We start from the raw sequence: 19,938 nt of genomic DNA on the forward strand, positions 1-19,938 counted from the left end.
TTTTATAAAGTCTTTAATCCCAGGGCCCCACCTTTAGGGCCTCATTCAAACCTAATTACCTCCCAAAGGTCCAGTCTCTGTATAATCACATTGGGGGATAAGGCTTCAACATATGAATTTGTGGAGTAATACAATTCAGTCCATAACAGTACCTTATGCATATTACATGTGTATGTATTTGTCCTTTATATGTCTACAATAATTACAGCTACATGTGCATACTTTTGAACTTTCTGAAAAAACACAAGATATCATTTATGGCTATTACTACTAATCGGTATACTGAGATGTGGTGTTTATTAAGTATAAATTTCACTTTTCACTGCATCTTTCTGAAACATTTTAATTTATATTACTTGTGTTTTATTATTATAACAACTGTAAGGAACAAAAAAATATTAAAAAGAGTTACAGTCTCTGTTTGAAATATCATTTAACCTGAGGTGACTGAGACTTAGGAAGAAAATTCATCTTGTACATTCATATTATATTTTATTCAGATAAACATTCTCTGAGAAGACAAAAAGGGACAACACACTATGAGGATTTCTGTAAATATTTAGGATGATATTTTAAATTATATAGAATATTAATACCACTAATAAGCATTTTTATCTAGTTCATTGTATGTGCTAAGTTATTCACTAGATATAAAAAGAGAAGCACTTCAAGATGTGTATCCTCACATAGTTTAGAATACAAAATAATGTTTTGCAGACCAACAGTGGTACAAAGCACAAGTGACGAATCAGTAGACGAAGACTTACACAAAATACTGTACAATTTAACTTTAAACTCTAATACTTCAAATTGTTCAACTTTGTGCTGCATTCTTCACCACAGGCTTGATTTTGCTAACCAGCTTATTTTATTAATTAAATTAAGTGTCAATTAATTAGTATTAAAATATAAAGTTATTTTGCTTCTTTTTCAGAAACGAAATTACCCATTATGCCCCCATGTGAACATAGTACGAAAAGAAAATGTTTCTTTTCTCTGTCTTTTATTATGAAAGTTAAAAATTGGTTTAGTCAAACTTGTAAATAGTTATCTCAAGGATGAAATGCAAATATTATCAAATAAATTCTGGCACTCTCAAATGCAGTGATTCTCAAACATCCAGAATTAGATCAACTTAAGGTAGGTTGATAAGTTTGTTTCTCAAAAATGCAAAACTTCCTCATGAAAATATTTAACCACAAAACAGAGTACCATTATTGCATGTTTTACCCTGGAGATTTTCTGGGATAGAGAAGAGGTGGTAGGTTTCACGTCTAGGAGAGATGCTGTAAGGAATTCTGAAGCCAGGAATGAAGCAACAAGCTCTTCACTAGAATGAGACACTTCCTTCATGATAGCCTTCAGTGTTTTACAGTTTAAGAGCTAATTAGAAGCAGATTTAAATATACATTTCTTTATCTTAGCCTTAAAAATAAGAACAGAGTCAGCTTTTTGAGCTCTAGCCAGATGCTGATTTTGTAACCTTCGCTTTGCAGGCTAACTGCTAACAGCTCAGGATCTGAGACTTTCAAAGTTATTTTTAGGACAAATCAGTTAATGAGAAGGTACAAACTTAAGCAAAAGTGAGCAGCAGAGCAGAGGCACCCAACCCCAGGGAGAGTCTCAGATGGTAAGACAAATTGTAATTGTTTAATCCAGTTATAGACAGCAGTGAATAAAAATGAATCATTGCCAATTGCTTACCAGTCAAAACGTTTTGTTTTTTATGTATAGACAGAGAAATGCATAGAAAACGTGCACACACGATCCATGTTGAAGTGGCTTTTTCCTGTGTCTTTCATGCAGGCAGAAAACTGTTTTCGTTTCTTTCTAAAGCTTTTCCCATTCTACTGTGTTAGCTCAATACTTGTATTATATATTGAATGAAGACTGCATCTTTGTTTTGTACTAGCTTATTTGTAATGGCAAGGCCTTGAATAATCCTTCAACATTTTATAGAAGGCTCCAAGAAATCAGCACCGTCATAATTCACTCTCTCCACTACCATCACATTACCAACCTCGGGCTTCACCTCCACCAAGAATTAATAGTCAGTGTCGGGGAAAGCCTCAAATAAATCAGTTAATTTGCATTGAGGAAATTACATTAGGTTACGAGCATCTAGGGAATGACTACATCTGGGGACGGAGCAGGAGATTTTGCCAAAGACATGTCATTGTAAAGCCTGAAACTTTTAGTTGCTCCTCGGCTTGGTTTTCAAAGTAGAGTACAATAGCAGGAAAGAGGGGATGAAGAATCAAGTGGCTTAAATGAGCTGACTTTATCATTTTTTTCAAGCATGTATTTTTGTACCTTATTGTTGATAATTTACCTAGCAAGCATGTTATTGACCCAAAACTTCATCGCGGACTATTTTTCTGAAAATGTTGTTTTTTACTTTAAGGAAAAAATTATTAAAGTTATATTCTTCAAACATTTTACATTCATACAACAAGAAAAACTGATTACAGGCATTTTTGTTTTGTTTTGTTTTATGGCTACCACACAACCACTATCACTGTTGCTAAGAATGGGAACATAAGGTGCTGTGCTCTGCCACCAAGAGAAAAGAAAATTTGAAACCCTGGAGGTTTCTTCCATCAAAACTAGTAATTCTTCTCACTGCAAAAATACAGCAGAGAATGAGTGGGCAAGTAATCAAACTGAGTTTAACCAATCAACCATCTCTCTCAGAAACCGAATCATTAGGGGAGTGACTAAGACAAGCGAAAAATTAGAATTTGTTCATCCATCCTAACAATGTAGAAACAACCTAACAATCAGGACCATTGAGTCTCTACAGCTTTCTTTTTGTATCTGTTTTGAGTTTAGCTCGCTAGCCTTCATTTAAACCCTGTGAGCTACATCATGTCCACCCATTAAATACATTTTAGTTTGATTTTGCCAAAGTCACCTGGTAGTACTTGCAACCTGAGACAGAGTGCTTTGGAGACTTAAAAAAAAACTAAAAAATAAATCATCGTATGGTACTTTCAATCAAAGAGCCAGGCAGGGGTTTTGATTCTGGAGGAAATTTTTCCTTCTCCTTTATGAATTATTAACTGATGACAGCTAGGCGAGTTGGACCTGATGTGCTCACCAATCCGAGACTTTCATAAATTGAAGTGCATCTGATGATGATGATGATGGAGGTCTTCATTTAATGTGATTTAAATGGTCATTTAATGGTCAAACAGGTATAACTCTTGTCGTCAAAAGGAAAATTCTTTTGTGTCTCACATTTTTCACCTTAAAATTTATCCAGTAGGGCCAATGGATGAAAACTTGGATAGATCCATAATTTTCTTCTTGTTGTCCAACATCACCTAGAGTCATAAAACACAATTGACTTAGGGTGATCAACATAGTGCAGTAATCAAAACTCTAAACATTATTTACAATGAAATGTTATTTCCTCCCCTGGCAGAGGTCAACATTGATCAGGCTACCTGTTGCTTGGGAGGTTAGTTTCATGATCTTTTTCCTTCCTAATTTTGGTAACAACCATGTTACCTCAGCCGTTTGTGATGTTTTCCACCTAAATGCACGTGGGAGAATTGCATTTCTTGGCCCCTTTGTGACTGGATGCAACTGTGTTAATAATTCTAACCAATGAGCTGCCAGTAGGAAGTGGCATAAATCACTTACAGAACAGAATACATAGTGGTTGATACAGAACCCTCCAAAATCTCTCCTTTGAACTGGGTGAACAGCTACATTCAAGAGAGTTATTCACTTAGGTGTCTTCTGAGAAGGCACTCCTTTCCTATCCTCACTTCCCATTCCACTAACCACAAGGGAAATGTAATGGAAACAAAAAATAAACTGTTCAACTAAATTACTGATATTTTGGACTTTGACATTACACAAGGACAATGTAACCTCTCCTGACTAGAAACATGTGGCACTACTTTAGGGGCCAGGTAGAAAGCAATGGATAAATTAATATTAGACCCTGGAAAATGTCAGTTGAGCAATTTAAAAGACATTTACTTAATCAATTTGTAGCTTGAAGGGAAAAGGGAAAAAACAAAATATTATCAGTGTGTATTGGTTGCTGTTGGCTGAGTTTGGCAGGTTACTGCAGGGAAGGTGTTGTCAGAAAATAATTTCCTGGTTTTAGAACAGGAATAAGAAATCAGTAGAGTCCTAAAATTTGGGAACTTCCAGGGCTGAAAAATGCAACCACTTTTCATCACCTACTAGAAAAAATTAAACTGAGAAAGGCTTTGAGGAAACAATGACAATTAAAATTTAATTTTGTAGCAAGGATCAAATCAACAGCATAGTCCTCACGTGCATTGCGAAAACCATAAAATAAATTTAGCTAGATTTAGGACGAAGACCCCGTTGAAAATGTGGTGCCCAATTGCTTTGAATTGGACAACATGGCTGAGAGATATAAGATCAATATGCGACCTTCCCAAAAGACACAGGAATTTTTTCCCGGCCTCTATACAGGACGTGTAGCAGGAGTGCCCCATCTACTCTGCCTGCCTTGCTCAGCCCCTTGCAGGAAGGAGCGCCTAAGTGACGGAGTGCCTGAGTGAGTCAGTGCAGGATCCAGCCAGCCACTCCAAGCACCAACAAAGGAGCAAGCTCCGTGCAGAGCTCACAGCCAGACCAGACCAGGCATTTCACCTCACGGGGAATGTGGCAGCACCCAGGCAAGGATACCCATAATCCTGAAGCCTCGGGGGCCGGGGGTGTTAGTGTGCTAATTAGCTCTTTTAATTCTGCTGTACACTGCCCTCTGGACACCGGTGTGTTCCCAGCTCAGTTGGCCTCCGGCGCCATTGCATAGAGCAACTGCCCTCTGCTGGCAAGGGCAATGTGACAGCACGTTGAGGTACCCACACTCAGTGGGTCCCGAGCTCTAGTCTAGCATCCAAGAATGAGGATACGCTGACAATTGAAGAGTTAGCAAGGCAGGGAGTTTTACTGAGTAATGAAGCAGCTTTCTATAGAGAGGGAGATGCAGGGGTGGTCCCCCTACCCAAAGACAGGAAAGTTCTCCCAATTTGTCTAAGTCCTGGGCAAGTCTCGGGCTCCTATGGGCTCAGACTAGGGGAGGGGCAGGCCATAGTCTTTCATTGGAAAAGGCAACATTTGATTGGTTAAGAGGCCTTATTCGGAAAGAATCAATAGGGGAAGGGCAGGCAAACAGGAACAGAAGTTCTCACTCTGGGTAGCGGGTTTCATCTGGGACCAGAAGTCCAGTCTTTCAGTTTTTAGGCTTTTTGGGCTTGAAGGTGGAATTTCACCGGAGACCCACCCCTATCTGCCTGGAAATTGGTCTGCCTCCTGCTGCTATCACATATATGTGTTTTAAAGGTGCCCTTTGTGTGAAAAGCTCATGATGCCTAAAGTTAATTCTTGAGAAAAAATAATCAAGAATAGGAAAATCATAGAAATACAAAAAATCTTAGAGACATATCTCGAAAAGAACTGAGGATATGCCTATTACAACATGGAAATGACTGATGCCAAATTGATTACATTCTCATCACCAGAAATTTCCTGAGCCATTTGGAAATTACTACTACAAAATAACCATCAGCCTTGTTTAAAAGAAATTGTGAGGGCTCAAGACTGAAAATGACCTTTGGGTCTCCCACCACACACTGGCAAGATACATGCTGCAAACTCTGCTTAACCCCAAGAAGAACATATTTGCCAATGCCAATTTCAGATGTTATCAAAGAGTACTGTTAAAAAAAAAAAAAAGACAGATAAGATGCCACACAGCTGCCTACTACAGAGAACATGAAGTGTTTCTTAGCTGGGAGTCAGGGAACAAAATTAGGGCCTAAACTATTCCCCATCATCAGGAAAGGGCACCTTTAAAACACCTATTTGTAAATCTGCTATAGGCCAGTTATTTTACAAATAGGATTGTTTCCTGTGTTTATTCTGTTTCTGTTTCATTGTATTTTGGCTGTGTGGGTAGCAGAGAACTTGTCTTTTTTTCATTGGCCTCCAAGTCAAGAGCAAATACAGCAGAACGAATACTGAGACTATTAGTCATTCCCCCACCAGTTTTAGAATTAGATAAGACTTTGAGGTTGTATCTGTTGGGAAGAAAGCAGTGTATTTTGACTCTGAAAGAGAGACTGTATCAATTTATAATTTTGGCAAAAGGGCAAACTGTGGCAGTTGTTCATGATGTTTATCAATCGTTTCTTACTCACAATCTTCTACATAAACAGCGGCATTGCTCTACCTGGAATACTGTGATTGGGTGGACCGTGGGGCTGGCTCTGTACAGGCTGTTAGTGACTAAGGATTGGCATTTAATCTGAAATGTTCATGTAGGCACAGCTTCATCGATCTGTGTTCCTGAGTACTGTAATAAGCAGAGACTTCCTGGTGACTTGCAAACGGCATGTGACATACATGAAAATGAAAATTTTTGTTTTAATCCAAGAAGATTTAAGATTTGTTTTTTATTGCAACTCACCTAATCTAACTAATACATGTTTCTTTTGGCTTCTTGGAATTGAAACAGAGAAAAGGAAGAGGTAAATAAGTAGTAAACTTTAGCTGACCATTGTAATCACAGAATTGTACAGCCTCTGAGCATGGCTAGTGTTTAATTCTGATTTTTTCCTTTGGGGCATTTTAGGAGATTCTTTAGAAATAGCCTGATGGACTCCTCTTACACTAGCACTTTTACCTTGGGTGGCTGGCTGGTTCTGCACCCACATCAGCTTCATGTTTCCTCTGGGGCCTACCTACACAGACACTCCCTGTTGGGCACCCAACATTCTGGCAGAAGGCATTTGGAAAGATCCCATATAATAAATACCTGCATTCTCACTGGGTTTACACAGCTCATCTCTGAAGGTTTTGTACTTTTATCCACCATTACCAGGTGATCTCTTGTTCCCTAATGCATCAGTAGCTCCCTGTACACTGTGACCTTGGACTGTTCTATCCCTTAGCTACTTCATAATGTACAGATAACCCTACCAACATTTTTCCTGGAATTCCAAGGGCACCTGTGAAACCTTCAGAATTGTCTTCTTGAAGTGAGTAACTTAGAAGTGAACACTTCAGCATGTCCCTTAAAGGGGAATTAGTGAGAGTCAAATCATTTCAGCAACTATACCACAATAAAGCTCTTCTAAAATTTCTCTTCCCTTAGCCCTTTTATTGTCTCCTTTGAATATTAGAGCTGCCCAAGGAGTATTTTTTATATACTTTGAAACCATTCATACTTTTCTTTAGTAATTCTTTATCTATTCTATCTACCTCTCTCTCTCTACTATAATTGAAATCTAAGTTGGAATTTTAATTTACTATTTCCTCAAATTATAAGAGTGTCTCTCATTTATTGATCATTTAGAATGTGCTAAAAATTACACCAAACATTTTACTTTATATCTGTTATCTCTTTTAAGCTTCATAGGATCTTTCAGAACTTGAATTATTATTTCAAATTTTAGATGACAGCCCTGAGGCTTGAAGAGGTTTCGTATTAAATTGCTAAGTGTTTTCCTTGCCATTGCTGTTGTTAAGCCCTACGCTACATTAATTACTATTACGTGGCATGTGTATTACTTCATGGAAAGAAATATACGGACACAATTTGCCACATTCCTGTATGGGTTTCTATATACTTTGGATATGATTTTAAAAGAAAACAGTAAACTTAAAAGTGCGTATGGTTAACTCTGTTTTACATAAGATTAAAAATGGGATCGCTATAGTGATGAAGATCTATCACATATTTTACTTCTCTTTTTTCTTGTACTGCTGCAAAATGGAGGACATAATATATCCATATTGAGAAACAGCTATTGCAAAACTCAATGTGTTATCTCACTTTTAATTTTCTGGCAAATTTTTTAAAGTGTATATACAAATATTCTCTACGTTTTCTCTATTTTGAGAACAGCTTGAAACTTTCACTTTTCAAGAGAGACTTCCCCTCGGATTTCTCCCTGCCACCACCCACCCTTCTTTATTTCTCTTGTTCTTTTCAAGCTTGTTCTGTTCATTATCTTGTTACAATTCTTTGTTCTTAGTCAAGAGGCTCACTTACCGCACCTGTCATCCCCAATCAAACTAGAGGGCAGCACAGTAAGGGATTTCACAGGATTATACTTCTCTTTTGAATATGTGAACACTTTGGTATTAATCGTTGATCTTGCAGTTAGTATGACTGCAGGCCAGCTGGCTTCCTCTGAGCTACTTCATCAAGTACATACCAACTGACACTTGAGAAAGCTCTGAACTTTATAAATGTGTGCCTTTAAGTCTTAAGCTGCCACTTAGCCCTGCGATGAGCAATCATGCCCATTTCTCTATCCACAACATCAGCAGAGCCATCCTGAAGCAGCAACCAGTATCCCTGAAGTTAAAGTGTAATTGGCAAACACTTAGGGGAATAAATGTCTTCCATAATCGTTGCTCCGAAAACTGCTTGAAAATAGTTTGGTTGTATCTATTGCTTGCTAAGTAGAGCTCTTTCTCGTCTGTCTAGTTTTTTATTAATTTTTTAAAAATGTTGTATTTTAAAAAGTAAAGACTTCTTTTTTTTCCTATTTTATTCTTAAGACTTGCACACTGCAAAAATTCACTTTAAAATATATCTAACTTGATGTATTCCAAAGTATGCCAATATTTACATTGGTTTAAGTAATTTTTATTATAAAAATTTGAGTTCAGTTAAAAGACAATTTTTTCAGAAAGGTACATTAATAGATGGCACAAACTTAACATGTAATATTTGCATTTTATTTTTAAATTAGTTGTTTCATCTTTTGAAGAGGTATTCAAGGTCATAGCCCTAAGAAAGTTTTCAATATGTGATTGTGCTTCCATCTGTGCCTTGGAGACCACAGAAAAGAATCTTATCTCAGATTTCAATTTAAATAGCATTCTGAGCACCCCACCCTACCTTCCCTAAACCAAATAAACCCAGTCAAAGATGTTGAGAGATAAGCATCTGTCTTTTAATTTTACATAGATTGCTTTTAAGTTTAAAGATGAACTGCTGAAAATTTTATTTCAAATTTTACACACACACACACACACACACACACACGAGCAATGCATGGAAGAAGGAATAAGCGACACACATCCTTGCCATTTATGGTTATTACTCAGAATAACAGAGAGAAAAACGATTTTATAGAGAAAAACAACTTGGAATTGAAGGAAACTGGTGGAAGGCTAGAATCAGGGAAAGAAAAGAAGCTAAGAAAAGAAAAATCAGAACTTCTTTCTCAACCTCAGAAAAAGTGTCTTGTTTAAAACACTGTTAGGAATACTGTTATGTTATCAAAAACAAGTTGGCTTAGTATAAGAACATGGACATTTCGTGACCTACTAACCTTAATTTGTTGCTAAAATAAACAACTTTTGTCCCATAAGAAGAGCTAATTTTTATTTTCTGTATGACTATCAGATTTTCTGGATTTCATTGAGGATTTCAAATCTTGTAAAATGTAAGCCATCAAAAATTTATTTGAAAGTTATAAAATTTACTTGACAGCTGTTTTCTTTGTGTTTTCTAATTCGCATTCTCTTGCTGTTATGAAGAACACATAATGTCACCTTTAAAAACGCTGAATGTTTGGACAGACACACCATGATCTACATTTTAGAGACACTGAGTCTAAAACATGGCAGTGATTTGTATTAGAATAAGAAATACAAAAGGTTAATGAGAGCACTGAGAAGAAGGAAAATAGAGCAAGGATTACTGGCCACAAAAATCAATATAATAATCTATACTGATATCCAAAACCTGGAGAATAGGGATATTTCATTCAACTCTGGCAGGCTTTTAGTAAGAACATATTTACCCAGGAGCCATATCAAATCTATAAAAAGAATAGTAATAAAAATAGCATTATTTTTTCCTCATAGTTATACATAGAGTTGATAGTGCAATTTGGTGGTACTTGCTGTTTAAGTTTTCTTCCAAAAGAAATGTTTGCTAAAATGCCATGTGTGTCCCTCACTAAATATTTCAAAATAATTCTAGACAAAAGAATAAATGTGGTCTGCCATCATTGCTTACATTTAGGAACATATTATATTACCTTGAATAGGGTGGCTTGGAAAAGAAAGGGAAACTGAAAACAAAATGGCTCTCCAATTGAAAAGTATACACAAAATTTCCTTGAAGTTTCATTGCTTTTTATTAAGAAATGTTACAGGCTTGTCAGAAAGATAGAATATACAGGATTTGTGCATGCCTTTGGGTTTTAGGGATTCATCATTCATTACAGCAAACCATTAAATATCAACTACAATGAAATCATCTGTCTCATTCTATCTCTTTATACCAGAAAATGTGATGGTAGCAATAATAGACTTAAAAACAACTGCAGTAACTAAAAAAGGTTAAGCTCATAAGATTGAAAAACAGAAAGGTAGGCCATTTATTCATGCATTCAACATGTGTATTACAGCCTACAAACCAGAACTATTCTAGGCACTGGAAACTCAACAGTAAACAAAATAGACAAATACCCCTATTTTGAAGGGGCTTACTGTGGAGGAGGGAGCTAAGAAACAAGATAAATAAGTAAAATATATAGTTTTTTAAAAACAGACGTCACTTTAGAGCTCCTTTGTCAAAGGTCTGTTGACTATATTTCTGTGGGTCTATTTCTGGACTCTATTTCATCCCATTTATTTATTTGTCTATTCTTTTGCCAATACCACACTGTCTTGATTACTAGCTTTATAGTAAGACTTGAAGTTGTATAGTGTCAGTCTTCCAACTTTGTTCTTTTTCACTGTTGTCCTAGATCTCCTGCATCTTTTTTTTTTTTTTTTTTTTTTTGAGAGAGAGTCTCACTCTGTCACCCAGGCTGGAGTACAGTGGTGCAATCTCGGCTCACTACAACCTCTGCCTTACAGGTTCAAGCAATTCTCCTGTCTCAGCCTCCTGAGTAGCTGGGACTACAGGTGCCTGCCACCATGCCTGGCTATTTTTTTGTATATTTAATAGAGATGGGGTTTCACCAAGTTAGCCAGGATGGGCTTGATCTTATGACCTCATGATCCACCTGCCTCGGACTCCCAAAGTTCTGGGATTCCAGGCATGAGCTACCACACCCAGCCAATCTTCTGGATCTTTTAACCTCTCCATGTGAAATATATAATTAGTTTGTCAATATTGACAAAAATTGTGATGCTCTATATTTGCTTTTCTGTCTAATTTTGGGGATATTTGTTTGTCCTATAACCTCACTTCTCTTACAGACCTAACAAGAGTTGTTGATTTTTTAAGTTGTTCAGCATTTTATTGTTAGGATAGAATGGCAACCTCTAAACTTTTTATATGCCAGACCAAAATTGGCAGTCCTTCAGTTTACACTTTTACACAGTTTACAGCTTTTTAGATAATGATAAATGTTAAGAAGGAGGAAAATAGGCCATGTGTTTGGAAAATACAGGTTAATATGTTAGAGTGGTCTGAGGACACCTTATTGAGTAAAGACCTGAATAAAAGGAGAATGGAAGTCATGTAGACATCTGATGAAGGATCATTTCAAACAGAGCAGGTGTAAAGTGAGGAGGCCAGGTCAACTTTAACAGAGTGAGCAAGGGAGAGGATACTAGGAGGTAAGGTAAGAGGCAATGACCAGCCACACATGAATGACTATACAGGTCCTTCGAGGACTTTTGGATAAGATTTGTGTTGGGAGGATTTTAAGCAGAGGAGTGATATGTCTTTTGTTTGTCTTTTATTTTTTTATCTTTCAGCCACATCACTCTGCAACCTGTGTTGAGAGTAAGCAATAGGAGGAAAGAGAAGATGAAGGGAACTAGTTAGAAAGTGTCTCAGAAAACTGCCTTTTAGATTTCCAGAAGCACCTTCCACCCTTTTCACCCTTTCTCTGCCCTAGGAAGCAAACCTGTATGCACTACATCAGCAGCTTTCAGGAGAACCTAGGAGATCAGAGGGAGGCAGCAGAGTGAGATCAGAGTTTATTTTCTTTACTTTACCCCATGAGTTTGCCTACGGCAGATTATACTATTTAATATAAGTTCAGTGACACTTTCAAATCTTCTAAATTTATTCAACTATCTAACCTGGGTTTGTCACATTCTTCTCATTGGAATTAATTTCCTGTGGCTGTCATAACACAGTACCACAAACTGAATGACTTAAATAACAGAAATTTATTGTCTCACAATTTCAGATTGTGAGACAGACCAGAAGTCTGAAATCAAGGTATCAACAGGGATAGTTCCTTCTAAAGGCTCTGGAGGAAAAATTTTCCATGCTTCTCTAGATTCCTTGTAGCCTCAGCTGTTTCTTGGCTTGCAACTCCTTGGTTCTTTGTGTATTCAATTTTCTTTCCTCTGTGCATAACTATCTGTCCAAATTTCTGTTTTTCACAAGGGCACCAGTCATAATAGAGTAGAGCTCACCATAAAAGAAATCTTAACTTAGTCATCTTCAAAGACCCTACTTTCAAATAAGGTCACATTCACAGGTACCCAGGCCCAGAAATGAAAATAGCGTTGCTGTCACTACTTCCAGTTTCAGTCTCTTTATACTCATACTGAAAAGGTTTGGCTGTGTCCCCACCCAAATCTCATCCTTAATTGTAGCTCCCATAATCCCCAAATGTTGTGGGAAGGACCTGGTGGGAGGTAATTGAATTATGGGGCAGTTACTCCCATGCTGTTCTCATGATAGTGAGTTCTCACAAGATCTGATGGTTTTATAAGTGGTTTTTCCCCCTTTCCTAGGCACTTCTCCTTTCTGCTGCCTTATGAAGAAGGTGCCTTGCTTCTCCTTTGCCTTCTACCACGATTGTAACTTTCCTGAGGCCTGCCCAGTTATGCTGAACTATGAATCAATTAAACTTCTTCCCTTTATAAATTACCTAGTCTTGGGTATGTCAATATTAGCAGCATGAGAATAGACTAATAAACATACCTTTATAAAATGCCTTCATATATAAACTATCTAATTAACACGTTAGTAGGTTATTTACTTTTGAGAGCCTCATTAATTAAAATTCTACTACAGTAATATAAAAGAGAAACAATGGCAGTATGCTCCAGAATGCCGGCAATAGCAGTGATGAGGCATGGTCACCATTCTGGTTGTAATGTTAAAGATGAGTGTATTGTATTAGGGTTCTCCAGAGAAATAGAACCAATAGAATATATATATATTGGGGGAAGTATAGTATCAGGTTCTCATCTTTGATTTTGTGAATTTAGAGACTCTCATTAGTAACTAAGAGCATACATCATGGATACATGTGTTTGGAGTTTAAGGAGAGGTCTGTTGTTAAACATTTGGGAATCACTGATGTAGATAATATTTAAAGTATCAGTCTGGTTGATAATAAGATTTAAGAGATCTAACTCAGGACTGCAAAGTTCTTATGTCAGAAAAAAGAGTAGCAACCCAACACAGAGAGGAGCCATAGAAGTATAAGGAGAAGCAGGAGATTTAGGAGTCAGAAAGGAAGTGGAAAGTTGTTTCACGAAAGAGAGTGTTCAACTCTGTCAAATGCCTGCAGTGATTCAGATACAATGAGTTCTGAGAATTGAACACTGAATTTAATTAAAGTTTATGGAAATGTGAACCCTGAATATCGGAGACAGGTCTCAGTTAATTTAGAAAGTTTATTTTGCCAAGGTTGAGGACGTGTGCCTGTGATACAGCCTCAGGAGGTCCTGATGACATGTGCCCAAAGCTGTAGGGGAACAGTTTGGTTTTATACATTTTAGGGAGAGATGAGACATCAATCAATACAGGTAAAACGTACACTGATTCTGTGCAGACAGTTGGGACCACTCAGAGCCGAGGCAGAACAACATGAAGCAGGAAGGGGGCTTTCAGGTCACGGATAGGTGAGAGACAAACAGTTGCATTATTTTGAGTTTCTGATTAGCCTTTCCAAAGGAGGCAAGCAGATATGCATTTATCTCGGTAAGCAGAGGGATGGCTTTGAGTAGAAGAGAGGCAGGTTTGCCCTAAGCAGTTCCCAGCTTGACTTTTCCCTTTAGTTTAGTGACTTGAGGGCCCCCAAATTTATTTTCCTTTCACAGAAATAAGCCAGAGCTAGAAACAGGCAACACAGATTAAGTTTTCTGCATAGACTTATAAGTTACGTTACTTGAAAACTGTGGAAGTGATGTGAGAAGGATAGAAATAACTGTGTCATGTGCAGTTTACAAGAGATATCTGTCACTGTAGAGTTCAAATTATGTCATTTAAAAGTTATTTATTTACTTAACTTAGTAGTGGTTTATCCTATGAAGTGAAATTGGCTGGAGGGTGGGAGGAGTTTAATTATATTATTTTTACAAAGGTCTACATTGTTGAGAAGCTTTATAAGAAAATTGTGTGATTTAAAAAGATTTTTGCAATTAAAAATAAAAAGAGCACATTTAAAAGTTTACATGGGAGAAGAGGGAATCAACTTCCAGCCTGACAGTATGAGGCAGTCTGTCAACCTACTCCCTTGTGAAACTGGGGAAAATTATTTTTAGAACAACCATTTAATTCTACTTCTGATTAAATCCTACAGAGGTAATTCTTAGGGCAAATAGAAAATGAGAAACAATGGTAGCATGCTCTAGAATGCTTGCAATAACTGTAATGAGATTTGGTCACCATTCTGGATATAATTTTGAAGTTCAATATATTATATTAGGTTCTTCAGAGAAGTAGAATCAATAGGATAGATAAATTAGATAGATTGATAGAAACATAGACAGATTATAGATAAAGTATCTCTAGATATATATATATATATACACACACACAATATACACAGATATACTGATAGTTACATACATATGTATATATAGGTAGAAATAATATCTATAATTAGACATTATCTATAATTAGGGGATGAGCCTTTCCTTTCTACCTGGAATTCTCTGCCTCGTTTCCCTATCATTTCCTCTCAAGAGGCACATCTAACTACTGTTAGAATATGGACAATGACCATTCTTAGTTACTTCCTGCTGACAGCGGCATTGGTTTTGGGGAAATCATACTTGGATTCCTTCCAGAGGTCTATCTAAGGGTCCCTGGCAAAAGGGAGCCATCATCCAAGTCTCTGGTGCCTGACCAGTTGGAGTTTCATTGTCTCTAGGCAAGAAGAAACAAGTTTTGTAAGATTCAGTATGCATAGATCAAATATGCATATTATACGAAAAGTGGTTATAAAGGAGAAAACCTAATGCCAAGGGTTACAGAAATAATCATTCTGAAAACAACATTGTATCCCATTGTATAGAACTGAACAAAGGTAAGAACAGCAAGCGTAGGCAAGACTATAAAGGGGATATCCATGGGAAGTTAACTATTAACACATATCTTTTGTAATTTTTAGCTTGAAGTCCCTGATCTCTTTACATGGTACTTTGGGTGCTCTTCTGGGTTGACAGAGGCGACTCCATCAGCTTTCCAGGCCTTCACTTGGGTGTAATGAATTCAAGAGTCTATTGCAGTGACCTCCACTGCCATAGGAGTAGAAAGCAGAATAGGGTAAGGCCCCTCCAAGCTGGTCCTATAGAGAGGGAGAGGGAAGGAAGTAACTTTACCAGCACCAGGTCTTTTGGGTTGAACAGAGGTGGTGCTGGTTCACAGGACAGGGCCTCTGACAGTTGTATCTGTTTCTGTTGGAAATGGGCTAAAGAAGTTATATGTTTAATCAAATCAGAGGTTTCCTGGTCTAGCAAGAAATCATTGGTGAGAAAATGCTATCCATATCCATACATCATTTCAAACGATCTCAAGCCTAGCTTTAAAGGGGTGTTTCTAACACATCGTAGGGCAATGCAGGGGAGGGTTCCCAGGGGAGATAAATCTCCTGAGGTACCGTTTGATAACATTATTCATCCTTTCTACCTTTCCCAAGGATTGTGGTCTCCAAGCACAATGAAGATGGTACTGTATACTTAGTGACTTTGAGACCCCTGGGTGACAGCTGCCTTGAAGGGAAGCTGCCAAGGGATCATTATGATTCTGGAGGTACTTAGGGAGTCCAAAGAGAGGAATTGTCTCATTAATTAGTACTTTTCTCAACTCAGAGGCTTTCTCTGTCTGACATGGAAATGCTTCTACCCAGTTAGTGGAAGTGTCTATCCATAGTAGGAGTTACTGGATGACCCTGGTCTTTGGCATACTGATGAAATCCATTTGACAGTCTTTTCCCAGATAGCCTACTATCCTTTAGGTTCCTGGGGGGAAGAAGCTATACGTTAAAGGGATTATTTTTTAGGCATGTCTTGCAAGAATTAACCACCTGTTTAATCATTTGTATCAAGTTTTTACCTGAGAACAATCTCTGGGTTGATTGGTAGGTTTTATCCTTACCTAGGTGGAAGGTCTGGCAAAGGTTTTTAAGAACTTTCCATTGGTTGGCAGCTGGTAGATGATTGCCATCCTTTGATTGTAGCCAATCTGAGGACTGAAAAATATATGCCCAAGAGGTGGCCCATTCTATTTCCATGGGAGAGTGTTGAGGTTTTATTTCTCTGATGGGGCTCTCCCAGATCAGTGGGCCTTCAAGTGAATCAAAAATCTGGCGCCCTCTGACTGCTGATTTAGTTGCTTGGTCTGCCAACAGATTTCCCTCAGTTACTTCATCTATCCCTGTTTGGTGACATTTACAATGTATTACTGCCATTTCAAACTGAGGATAACAGTCTATTAATTTCCTGATGATGCTTAATGGCAGACCCATTAGCTGTAAGGAAGTTCCTCTCTTTCCAGATAATGGGATCAGCATGCAGGACTAGTAAAGCATACTTAGAATCAACATAAATGTTACCTGTTTTTTCTTTGTTTAATTTGAGTGACCTTGTGAGGGCAATTAGTTCATCTAATTGAGAACTTGTACCTGAGGAAGAGGTATACCATTAAGAGTTAACTATTGAATACCCTGCTTTATGAGTCCCTTGTTCTATAAAAGAACCTCCATCCATAAAGAGAATCCGGTCTCGGTTCTCAAAGGGATTTCTTTGAGGTCCTCTTTGGCTGCATAGGTTTGTACTACTATGTGTTCACAGACAGGTTCAAGCTCCCCATCTGACTCTGGGAGGAAAGTGGCTGGAATTAGAGAGGTACTCGTTCTTAATTGGACTACAGATCACTCTAATAGTAGAGCTTGGTACTTGAGGAAGTAATTGTCTGTTATCCAGAGATGCCATTGACAACACTCCTGCCACATTATGCAAAGTGTAAATGGTTATGCTCTTCCTTATGGCTAACTTAGTAGCTTCTGGTTCCAGCAAGGCTATTGCTGCAACTGCTCAGAGGCAGGCTAGCCATCCTTTGGATACCAAATCAAGCTCCTTACTTAAGTAGGCTACAGGCTGCTGGGCTGGACCTCAGGCTGCTGGGCTGGACCTCAGGCTGCTGGGCTTGACCTGTGTTAGAGAACCCCCAAGGCCATTTCCTTCCTTTCTGACAAATGAAGATTAAACATCTTCCCTATAGGAAGGCTAAGGGCTGGTGCCTTAAGCAAGGCTTGTTGCAGTTGGTCAAAGACCTTTCTGACCTCTGGTTCCCAACTTAGACACTGAGTTTTAGCTGCCTGAGTCTCCTTTATTAGGTGATATAAGGGACAAGGTATTTCACCATATTCATGTGTCCACAGTCTGCAGAGTCTTGTTAATGCCTAAGAATTCCCTCAGTTGCTTGAGGGTTTGGGGAAGGGGAAAGGAGAAAATGGGCCTAATCCTTTCTTCACCCAATGCCCTGGTCCCCTCTGACAAGCACAGGTCTGCATACTTCACTGACATCTGACAGAGCTGAGCTTTAAATTTTGAAGCCTCATATCCTGTTGGCCAGAAAATTAAGAAGAGCCTTACTTCCCACCTAAGAGATTTCCTCAGTTGGAGCACAGAGAAGAATGTTATCCATGTATTGTAAAACTTTATCCTGAGGATAAAGGAACTTGGAGAGGTCTCTTGATAATGCTTGCCCAAACAAGTGGGGACTATCTTGGAATCCCTGAGGTAACAGTGTCCAGGTTAACTGGGTGGTTTGGTTAAAGGGATCCTCAAATGCAGATAATTACTGGGAGTAAGGATGTAACAGTATACAGGAGGCATACTTTATGTCCAGAATTCTGAACCATTTAGTTCCCTCAGGTATTTGAGCTAGCAGGGTATACAGATTGGAAACCAATGGGTGAATTGGAACCACAGCCTCATTAATGGGTTAGAGGTCCTGAACTAGTCTCCTTTTCCTGTTGGGTTTTTTTTTTTTTTTGCCTCCAATATCATGGTATTACAAGGGTTGTTGCAGGGTTTAAGGAGGCCATACAGCATTAAGTTATCAATGATGGCTTCTAGTCCTTTCCTAACCTCTGGTTTCAGGGGACATTGTTTCTGGATAGAAAAGGAGCTGGAATCTTTAAGGTAGATCAGACCAGTATGGCAGTTGTGGCTTGGCCAATTTTCTCCTGTATTGCCCAAACTTCTCAGTTAATAGTGGTTTCCACTAGAGGGAGACAAAGAGTTCGTCCTCAGGCCATCAGTTTGGTGGTCCCCATGTGGGCTCAGAATATCCCTGCCCAACAGAGGAGTTGGGCTTTCAGGTGTAATTAGAAAGCCATAGGTGAACAAGAGGTCTCCCAACTACAAATAAAAGGGTTATGAAAAAATATCAGGTTGAAGGCCTTCCTGAGATTTCCCCTCATGGTTGTGCTGAGATGAGAGGGGGCCCAGACTGGAGAGGAAAACTGAGACACCAGCCCTGGTGCCCTGAAGGAGGTTCACTTTCCTCCCTTTGATTTCCAGAATTACCTGGGGCTTCTGGATTGTAATGGTAATCTGGACTACCAGAGCCAGGGAGATAAACCCTATGATCCAACAGTCCTGCTGTGGAACCATTTGGGGGCATTCCTTCTTAAAGTACCCTGGCTTGCCACATCTGTAGTAGTAACAGGCACACCTCAGGAATTCTGGAGTGTTTGGGCTTGCATGGGGGCCGTAAAGCCTCTGTCTTTTTCCTGTGTCTCCTCTCTCTCCTGGGCCTCCCTATCTCTATTATAAAAGACAGGCGTGGCCACTTTCAGAAGGTTGTCTAAAGTACTATCAGGTCCCAGGACCTGCTTATGCAGCTTCCTCCTGACACCAGGGGCTACCTGAGTAATAAATTTATCCTTTAGGATTAGTTGCCCCTCAAATAATCAGGAGATAAAGAGATGTGCTTTACCAAGGCCCTCTTAGCCGTTCCAGAAAATCAGTGGGATTCTCATCCATTACCTGGTCTATCACAGAAACACTGATATAATTGAGAGGCTTAGTTCTAGTTCTGCATAAGGCCTCCACTATGCACACCTGAAAATGTCTCCTCTTCCATTCTCCCATCTTGTCATTGGGATGTCATTTAAGGTCATGCAATGATACTTTCTCTCTTCCAGTTGGATAAAGTTTGACCCCTTTCCTGACACTATATGTGATACAAAGCTCATCCCCAAATCCCTCTGCCACTTGCAGAGTGACCTGCTTTTCAGTGTTAGTCAGGATTTGATTCAAAAGTGACATAATGTCTTTCCAGGACAGTTCAAATATTTGTGTTAAATACTAGAAAGCCTCTCTATATATGTCAGGGTCATTTGAAAAGTTGCCAAGATTTTCTTAATTTTCCTTAAGTCCTGTAGAGAGAAGGGGACCTGGACCTCACTGTGGCCAAATTCACCAGGCATGACTTTGAGGGGCAAGATTGAGACTTGGGATAATCTAGGGTGAAGATTTCTAGGAGGGGGTAAGCAAGAGAGAGAAGATGGATAGAAAGGATGGGGTGGACCCAGATGAGAGCTGGAGGGAGCTGGCTCACCTGCTGGAGGGGCCTCTGGGGTTTATTTCTTCAGTTCCCTGGAATTTCCCCTTGCAGCCTGTCCCGAAGTGGCAAACAGGAGGCTGGATCCATCGTACACTGTCAGGAAAGGTATGGATTACCCTGCAAGATTAAAAAAA

At 38.7% G+C, this 19,938-nt stretch overlaps 1 long non-coding RNA gene across 8 annotated transcripts in view; it reads right to left on the minus strand.

Annotated features, from left to right (window-relative positions):
- Positions 1-601: 601 nt before the first annotated feature.
- Positions 602-19,938, minus strand: part of LOC118151444 (uncharacterized) — a 32,619-nt gene continuing 13,282 nt past the window's right edge. For 3 of the 8 annotated variants that reach the window (XR_013532568.1, XR_004739762.3, XR_004739757.3), the window contains one exon: positions 3,364-19,921. This is a non-coding gene — a long non-coding RNA (uncharacterized LOC118151444). Of the gene's footprint in view, positions 3,327-3,363; positions 19,922-19,938 lie in introns of those variants that run through there. The other 5 variants (XR_004739766.3, XR_013532570.1, XR_013532572.1 and 2 more) reach the window with 4 other exon arrangements.

The sequence above is a fragment of the Callithrix jacchus genome, chromosome 2 (assembly GCF_049354715.1).
Source record: "Callithrix jacchus isolate 240 chromosome 2, calJac240_pri, whole genome shotgun sequence".
Lineage (NCBI taxonomy): Eukaryota > Metazoa > Chordata > Mammalia > Primates > Cebidae > Callithrix > Callithrix jacchus.